The sequence below is a fragment of the Triplophysa rosa genome, linkage group LG12, assembly GCF_024868665.1.
Source record: "Triplophysa rosa linkage group LG12, Trosa_1v2, whole genome shotgun sequence".
NCBI classification, from domain to species: domain Eukaryota; kingdom Metazoa; phylum Chordata; class Actinopteri; order Cypriniformes; family Nemacheilidae; genus Triplophysa; species Triplophysa rosa.
Window position 1 is genome coordinate 23,621,017 of NC_079901.1, and position 9,630 is coordinate 23,630,646.

At 36.5% G+C, this 9,630-nt stretch overlaps 1 long non-coding RNA gene across 2 annotated transcripts; it reads right to left on the minus strand.

Annotated features, from left to right (window-relative positions):
* LOC130562476 (uncharacterized) lies at window positions 1–9,247 on the minus strand. Of its 2 annotated transcripts, XR_008963959.1 has the most exons (4): window positions 9,030–9,247; window positions 6,334–6,435; window positions 393–468; window positions 1–305 (listed from the first exon to the last, which is right to left on the minus strand). It is a non-coding gene; the product is annotated as an uncharacterized LOC130562476 (long non-coding RNA). The 2 variants fall into 2 exon arrangements; XR_008963960.1 differs by lacking the exons at window positions 6,334–6,435; window positions 9,030–9,247 and adding an exon at window positions 3,423–4,754.
* Window positions 9,248–9,630: the final 383 nt, after the last annotated feature.

Here is a 9,630-nt window from a genome sequence, read left to right on the forward strand (position 1 = left end):
AGAGTTTTCCAAAATTTGGCTGATTTCACATGAAATGATAATATAACTCAAATTTCTAATTCTAATCTTAAAAGTACAGTTATATTTCACTTATTTGCAAGTAAATAATATAGTGGTAAACAAACAACAGTAGCTCACAAGAAACCAATTTGCCATCCATCACCTAATGCGCTTGAGAATCAGAGACGTTCACCGCAGGGCATGATGGGAAGGCCTCCAGCTTCCACACCTTGAAAGAGTGACATGTGCACCTCCTCTAACGGAGCCCAGGACCGCAAGCACAGTAGGAGACAGAGGAACAGAGACTGAGGAGCAGATGTGTGTTTAAATGAGTGTCGGGGAGTACAGAACCAATGTTTAATGAGAAACTGAAGATTCAAAAGAGCTCTTACCTACACATTCCTGCTCTCTCTCTCTCTCGATTTGGCTTCTCTGAGGAGCAGCTTCGGTGTTTCATATTCCAGAGTGCTAGAAGCAGAAAAGACAATGCGTCTGCTGAAAACACAAGCACGAACTTCTGTTTTGGTCCAGATCGGGTAGTGGATCCCAAAAGTAAAAATTCTGTCATCATTCCCCCTCATGTGTTTATATACCTGTGTGTGACTCTTTCTTCTGTGGAACACAAAAGAAGATATTTAGAGAAATGTCATGCGGTTTTGTGGAAGTAAATTGGGTTCAATGTTGTTTGGTTACTAACGTTCTTCAAAAACTCTTCTATTGTGTTCTGCAGAAGAAAGAAAGTCAAACAGGTTCGGAATGACATGAGGGCGAGTAAATAATGCATTTTTATTTTTAGGTGAACTATCCCTTTAACTGATGCTGGTCTAGTAGTGAGGTGAACACAGCAATATCTAGCAAAGAACAACATACAGCATGTCAGTAAAGTAGGTAATGGTTTTTACAAACACATTACAAAAATGAAAAATGTTTAATGAAATATGTCATGTAACATGGTTGATTGCACCAGGTTTTCTGACTAGAAAAATGAATGCTGACTCGCTTTCAACTCTGAACCTCAGTTACTTGCTGGATTTTCTTTGTAGACGTGTGTGTGCATTGAGTTTGTTCAATATATCGATCATAATATTGTTTGAAAGTCCAAATGCTTCATAAATGTCTGCAGTTTATGAGGTAAATTTACGCTCAGCTCACAATGAATAGATTAACTGAAAAGCCAACACAATGTTTAGTTTATGGTTGGGTAATAGTTGTTTCCCACTGAAATGGACAAATAATGACTATTATGTAACATGAAGTATCTTTCCAAAAGACAGCCATGATGTATTTGTGTTTTGTTAACAACTAACTACCTTTCGGAAAGCTCACAGCTAGTGTGTTGTGTATTCTTATTGAGTTCTGAAGTCTAAACCAATTTTCTCCCAGCACTGGTGTTTGTCATCATTAGTGAAGCTGTGAATCCTGATCCTGAGTACTTATGACAATATAAAGAACATGATTGTCAATTCAGTTCTGCACTTTCCAAAAAATGTCGAAAAGGTTTCTTTTACTCCAAGACACATACAAACATTAACATTTGATTATTATTTTAAACTGCTTGCTTTTATCCCAATGAGGTAAATAACTGCACATAAAAGCAAATCAGGTTGTAGATCTGCTAGGACTTCAATGCAGTTTTAGCTGAAATATGCATTTACAGCAACACTTTAAGACGGACATTAAAGATCGGGTAACATGCTTAGTTTCTGCCAATCTCATATTAATCTTGAGTGCCTATACAGTAGTGTTGCATACGTCGTATCTTCGAAGAGTATTTAGTTTGATCAAATATATAAAAGAGAGATACGGCTGTGCGATTATTTCCGGAACAAGACGAGCTGCTTGAGGCAGGCAGTGGGACGGAACTACAGCACGAGCACACAACACATCATCGCATTAATCCCTTAATGTAGTTGGTGTGTTGTTTTTAACTAAACTCTGTACCGGGATGGAATAACAGGCCGGGTGCTGATGTAAAGCACATCACGACAGTCACGATCAGCCACAGGGAGCAGCCCATCACATTAACACTTCTAAAAAACAAATCAGTGTAAGTCATTCATTTAATTTTTAATATACTCCTTTACTGAGAGATTTGGGGGATTTCACTGTAGAGAGAGATACTTAGTTTTATAAAAACAGAAACTGTGATCGACAAAAAGTTTGGCTGGACATGTCAGGAATAAAGGTGCTGCAAAAAGTTATTTGCAGTGATGCTGTAACAGAACCATTTCTGGCTCCCGAAAGAAGTCAAAGGTATAAGAACCATTTCTTTCTTATGTTCTAAAGAACCTTTTCTCAAATACAAAGAAACTTTGGTAAAACAGAAAGGTTCTTCCAATGTCGAAGGTTCTTTATGGAACCATATAGAAATAGTTCTATGGCATTTTGAAGCACCTTTATTTTTAAGAGTGTGAAAGGAATTCAAATCAAACAATTGCATCACAATTTGTGAGCCGCTTTGGATAAAAGTGACTACTAAGTGAATGAATGTGAATGTAAAATTTAACAATGTTTGTTGTAAAAACATCAGTGAATAATAATTAAAAGTTAAATAGTTTTTATAGTTAAATAATAAAAAAGACATTTCCTGATTAGTCAACACAATCTCATGACAAATTGTTACTATTTTGTTTAATCAGATTTTTAGCAAATTCGTATAAATTCGTACAATTTAATGTGTATGTTTTTGTACAGTCTGCTTTAAACCTAGTTTTGTACGAATCATAGAATTGTAAATTATTACGAATTGCCACCTTGTAAAATAGCTATTTTTCTATGAGATCCGGTTGGATTAGCATTTTGTGAAGTATGTATTCAATGTACGAATTGTTTTTTACTTCGTCCAACAAAATACATCATAAATTTGCTTTGTACCATATCCTATAGACGGTTTCAGCGTCAACAACATAAACAAACGTTGTGTGTCCCAAACTTAACTTCCAGTAGACCTCCGCAAAGAATCAATAATAAATAGTTTTAATATAATTTAATACATAAATTAATATAAAATAAATTGTTATATTTAAACCAAACACAGACCTGAAGTTGACTTAACTTCAGTTTCTAGTTGCTTCTACAAGTGGTGTGAAGCGATACAGTTGCTAGGCGAACAGGTGTTACACATCAAAGACACATGACTACACTGCATATATCTCAGCACATCTGAAACGTAGTATTTAACAAGATCTATCCATTTCATAATTTACCTCTTAGATAAACATTTGATTTGTTTTCTTTTAATTTGTGTTTATCAAAATAAACTGCAAAATAAACACGGCAGCAAGTGACAGGCGTGAAGATAAATGTGCATCTGATCTCTTTAGGATTTAAACAGAGAGACTGAAGAACACAGTCAGACACTTTGTGAGAGCTAATGGCTGACAATGTCTCTAAAGATGGGGTCCCAAGGTTAGTCTACTTACAAGCGAAGGTTTGGACATGTTGAGTATTTTGGAGCGCTAACACAGCTTACAGATGAGAGGCAAACAGGCGAGCGCTCCGGGGCCAGGCGGTGTGGTTCGTCCCCGGCGTTGCTATCGATCGCTTGAAATCTCATCACTCTACCTTTTGAAGTAGTTAAGAGCGGCTTCGTCTGCCACAATTGGATGTGGGGATTGGATTTCTCCCAGGTCACCTGTGGTTATTTTTAGGGTGGTGAGAAAATCCTGTCTCACACACTCGACACACATAAACGCACGTTTCTCCAGGGAGAAAAAAAACTTAATTACACAAGATCCAGTCAGTCATATTAAATGATGCTGTGCTTTTCTGCATTCGTGTTGTTAATATGGCTAAACAATGAAATGAAGAAACATTATAGCAAATACACACACTATTAGCATCTAATTCATTTGATTTGTCAGGCTATATTGATGTATAATGAATACACCTGCATACAAACACACCCACACACACATCATACAGGCATTCTTTATGTGGTACAAGCGGTTTCAGTTTTCTCTCACAACATTAGTAGCAACATTCTGTCACCAGAGTTACGCTTCCTCATACTTCAACATCACAATCTCGGCTTTTCATTTCTTCTCTAATGGAAACTGCCGTTCGACATCGCCACCACGAATCCACATTTCACACGGCACCTGCTGTTCTGACCCGATGACCGGCACACACCTCGCTGAGTGAGTCCGGCTTTCAATTCTCTAGCTTGTTTCACTTATTCTTTCCTGTCCTGCACAAGAACAAAACTGGCCTTGACCAAACAGTTTGTCAACCGGCTTACTGGGACCAGTTGAAACCACCTTAAATCCAGCTTATATTTTAGGCACCTTTGGCTGGTTTAAAGTTTCATGCAAAAATGAACAACGTGAGGGTGAATAAATGATAATAGATATCGCTTTTACATGGCTACCATCTGTTACGAAACAAAAATATATAGGAACATAATGGAACATATTAAATAATACATTTCCATATATTGTAAAAAAAAAGTGCTTATGACCCGGACCACAAAACCGGTCTTAGCCGAAAAAACATAGTATGGGTCAAATTTATCGATTTTTCTTTTATTCCAAAAATCATTAGGATATTAAGTAAAGATCATGTTCCATGAGGATATTTTGTAAATTTCCTACCGTAAACGCATCAAAACTTTATTTTTGTAAGTAATATGCTATGCTAAGGACTTCATCTGGACAACTTTCAATGCGATTTTCTCAATATTTAGATTTTTTTGCATCCTCAGATTCCAGAAATTTATATTGTTGTATCTCGATCAAATATTGTCCTATCCTAACAAACCATATATTAAAGCTTATTTATTCAGCTTTCAGATGATGTCCCGGGTCACATATTTTATTTTGTATTATTAAATATATTGTGATATTGTAATATATCAAGAATTAATTATTCTATGTATTTTTAAATAAACAGACAATTATTTAATATATTGATAGCTAATATATGAGAAAACGTATTTTCTCTGCTGGTATAGCAGATCAACCTGTTAAATATAACCGAGGTTTAATTTCGGTAAACGGCTGATTTATAACCCTTTTATACTGTAATGGTAAACGTATAGTTACTACAGTGCAACAATACACTGTAAAAAATGATCATGTGTCGTAGTAGATTTCATGAAATTAATTGAGTAAACTTTACTTAATACAATCGTGTTCTTGTTTTTTAACCAAAATTTTATTTTAAATTATAGAAAAGATCTCGGAATTCTAAATGCACAAATTATTGAGTGAATTCAACTTAATTTTATCATGTTCAACCCACTTAAACTTGTATAAAGGATCTTTACTTAATTACTTTGTGGTGGGACTACATTAATTATTTTTGTTAAATTCACTAACGGAGCAGTGAATTTAGAGTTCCCAGCACGCGACAGCATTAAGAGAGTCATTTTTGAGGAAAAAGTGCTATTTTATGTGCGTTACAATAAACTGAAAGACTTGATGGAGTTTATCGTTCAGTTGTCTATAAGATTTAGAAGAGATTCTGTTCGTATTTTTGAGTTCGTGGTTACCATCGTTCAGAAGCGTGGTGTTTGTGCTTAGGTTATGGGAGAGCTCATGATGTGTTTTATTTCACTCAGTGAAGAGTAATGCTGCTAATGCCAGTACTGAGACAACTCTCATCTTACTTGTACATCATATATGTTGTAAAAAATGATAAATGTTAAACTGAGTTAAAAAAAGATCAAGACGTTAACTGCAATGCTCAAATTAGTATTTCTTCTTGATTTTTTTAAGATTATCATGTGACATGTGCTTAAATAATTTAGGTAATTTTACTTGACTTGTTGACTTGTTATTCATGGAATATTGCATTAAAAATACGCTTTAAAGTACTTTAAAAAAATGTGTCATATTGTTACCATGATTTTTTAAAGTAAATATCATATACATATATGTGTCATTTTTACAGTGTAGTAAATTTGCTGTAACTCTGGTTTTCCTTTAAATAAAACCCAAATCTATGGTTGCTATATAAACCATGGTTAATTTTAACAGCTTTTGTCAATACAGACCAGTTATGCAAATCTAAACCATCATGTGGTTCATTCCATTAGAGAAAAGCTATAATCTTTAATACAGATTTGATGAGGAATCATTCATTTTACCTGGGGAATTGTGACTTTTGGTTATTGGTGAGAACCATCTGCTGTCAAAAAATAAAAATGGCGGTTTGACACAATCCTCACACAGATTAACTCGGTGAACGCTTATATGCACTTTTCTAAACAGGACTGACGCTTCTGTAACAGTGCCCACTCAGGTAAGACCTTGACTGCAATGTAATATGTGAATTCTTATGTTGCTTGGTTACTGTGTGCTAGGCAACCTCAGACTGAAGGGACGTGGATACCTGTTAGATTCATGTGTGGTGATGGATACAGGTCTGAAGCCCAGCAGGTCATTACAAACACATATGTATCCTGTAGGAATCAGGAGAGGCAATCTCTCTTCCCTGTAGAAAAAAAAGAGAAAATACATCTTAAACCCCTCTGGACCAGTTTATATCACCTGGTTTTAGGCATCAGTGGTCTGTCACAGTACTTACACCAGCTAGACCAGTGCAGTCCTGCTAAAACCAGAAATAGCATGAACGGTAAAAATACACATTAAACGCACACTTACCCATACCCTAAACATTTTTTAGTAAAGTCACTGTCAAACGAGAAATATCACTGCTAACACACAGACGTTGCTGTGGGGCGCATTACAGTTTTAACAGGCCCATCCTTCAATAGTCCTGCGAGGCTGCATTACACTGTGACAGATTCATAAAACAATCTGTGCTGAAATGAGATAAACTGTTAAGAGCAGACTGAGGTAATCATGGACCGTCCTGCTCTATACAGCACAAAACAAACTTTCACATCATTTTCTATTATCATTAGCTCCTCTGGCATTTGAGAATGGCGGTATCAATTCTACATCTTCATTACTTCACCATGATTTGAGCAATGTTTATATTCACTCGTGAGGTCTCACTGGTGCATACACATTTGTGGTCATGCAATGATGCACAGGGTAACAATGCAAAAGCCCCCCGGGGCAAAATACATAGGTTATACTTTTACCTTAAACACTAAATAGCAACAGAAAACATACATTTTTCTAAACACACACATATACAAGTAAATAAATATTGGCACAAAATATTTAGAGACTACTTAAGATTTGACTTTAATCAGCATGTATTATGGCAATAATAGGCACAGAAACAAACTTCAGGAATGACAAAGTCGCCCAACAGCAATATGAAAGACTGAAAGAATGCATTAAAGTTGAAAAAAAAAAAAAGAGTCTTATTGCATCATATATTAATTTTTGAACTGATCCTAAAAGACATGTAAAACATATATTGTATTGTTGTTTAAACATGAATATGAACTTTGAAATTTGCGGTATTCAAGATCTGCAAATGTTGCATCATTTTTTATTTTGACTAGTTTGCCCCGTTTCAATGTTTGAAAAAGAAAATGCATGTGGAATTTGGGAGAAATGTCCACAGAATGAATTCAGAAAAACTCAAATAATTTAGGTGCGGTCTCTTAATGTTTTTTTCTGTGGCTATATATAATTTTTAAAGAATAATATAAAGTATAATGATAATTGATTAAATAATGTACGTATAATGTGAATGAATTAAAGTAGAAAGTGGTGCACCATCATGCTGATATAAGAGTTTGTGTAAGTCTGTGTCTCTTTCGCCGAATTATCTTTGCCAATGTGGTCTATTTTTACATGTGTTGAAAACCCGTGCCACTATCCAGTTTTTTTTACCCCAGGTGTTTGGAAATAATCGTTTTATTTGAGTAATCCAACTTTTTAAAATTATTTTATATTTCAATTTGTGTCACAGTTAGAACACAAATTCTGTACAGTACTGTAAATTACTGTGCATCATGTTCATCCCAAAAAGATCACATGTACCTCTCACGATTTGAGCCCTCATTCTGTGAAGTGTCTCAACAGCACAGAACTCCAGCGGCTCCGGTTCTGTACTGAAGAACGCTGCAGATTGACTTGAAGAGATTATTTTGTGTTGGTGTTGCTCGTCCGGGGAAATGCTTGTTTATCTACTCCAGGCTGTGCGCAGATGTGTTTGTTGCCACCAGACATCGTCAAACTATTAACTGGATTCGTCGGATCTCATCCACAAAATATCACACTGGTTACACAATTGTGTATTGCACACAAACTCGGCTATCAGACTATTTTGAGCTCGAGAGAACAAGACGAATATCCTCCGATCAACAAGCAGCTCTCCGGGGAAAAATAACATGCCAGCTGTTTATGTGTACCACAACAGACATGCTTGTAACCTCATTTACCTCTTTAGAGCTGTAAATTACACGAGAGTGTTCGGTATGAGCGTTGTTTGCTGTTTTTTAGTCTACTGTAATTGTAAAACAATCTGAGAGGTGCTTAAATGTGCAGAATATTTCAAATCTGTAGCATGGGTCGAAGATTATCATACGTATGGTTAGGTTTGTTCAAGCCAGTAATGTTTGTCTGAGTCGCATGCCTAAATTATGAGAAAGAACATGAAGGAAAAGTTCAAACAAGGTTATATATGAAAAATCACGGATGTATATTTGTGTGCGGGTTGATGTCGAGGGTCGGCTGAGATCAGATGACAGAATAAACTACAAACAGCCCCTAAAAGTCTGGAAAATAAAGCAGAGATATTACAGGACACACGGCAGCACCTGGACATCTGTAGGGCGACTGTCTACTCTTTCATGATCATCTCAGCAGGATTCTCTTCCCTGTGAAGTTTAACAAACTTTTAGAAGCTAGAAGTTATTTGTGAGAGCACTAGGCAGTCCGATGAGCCCGACTGCTTCACGAGTCGAAATAAAAATAAAACGCCACGTGCTTCGCAGCAAATGACCGCAGGCACTCCTTTGCAGTCGCCATAGCAACCCCCCATCCGGAAGTAACCCTCCCTCGTCATTTAATAACTTCTTTCTGATAAGTATTATTGCCATTTATGTCATCTATTAAAAATCATATTAGATATTTCAGGACGGAGCTTATTTGAGCACTTACAGTCGGCGCACGAAATGAAAATCGCCCATCAGCATATTGGCTGCCAAAAGAAGGAGGATTTTCCAGCACAAATATATCTGTGCAGTGATGAAATACGCCATTTTCAGCCATCAATCTCCTCGACACACACACGCACGCACACATGCTCGGTCGTCCGTGGATAAGTGAAGATTGTAAGTGTAACACACACATAAGCCTCATGTTTATCTTCCTCTCGTGCACCCACATGCACGGCCGTACACAAACTTCTCAGGGCGAATCAGAGTCTCACAGTTTCCATGGCAACTGTCACAGAAACTCTTTGGGAAACAGGGCAGCGTCCAAGAGCAGAGTGCCCTCCCACGACACGAGCATGCTGAGTCACAGCGCTGGCTCCGCCCACTTGAATCTGAAACCAGGTGATGGAGTCACAATCAGAAGTGAATTAAGATTCATGTTTACACGGTGTAAACATTCATGTGAATTAAGATTCATATTGCGAATTTGGATTTGGATAAAGGCAGAATTGTAATTGGAATGTGAAATTGAGGATAGTTTAATTAAGGTCCTTCTGAAAACAAAATAAAAGTTATCGAAGTTACGAATATGCAAGCCTTAAAGA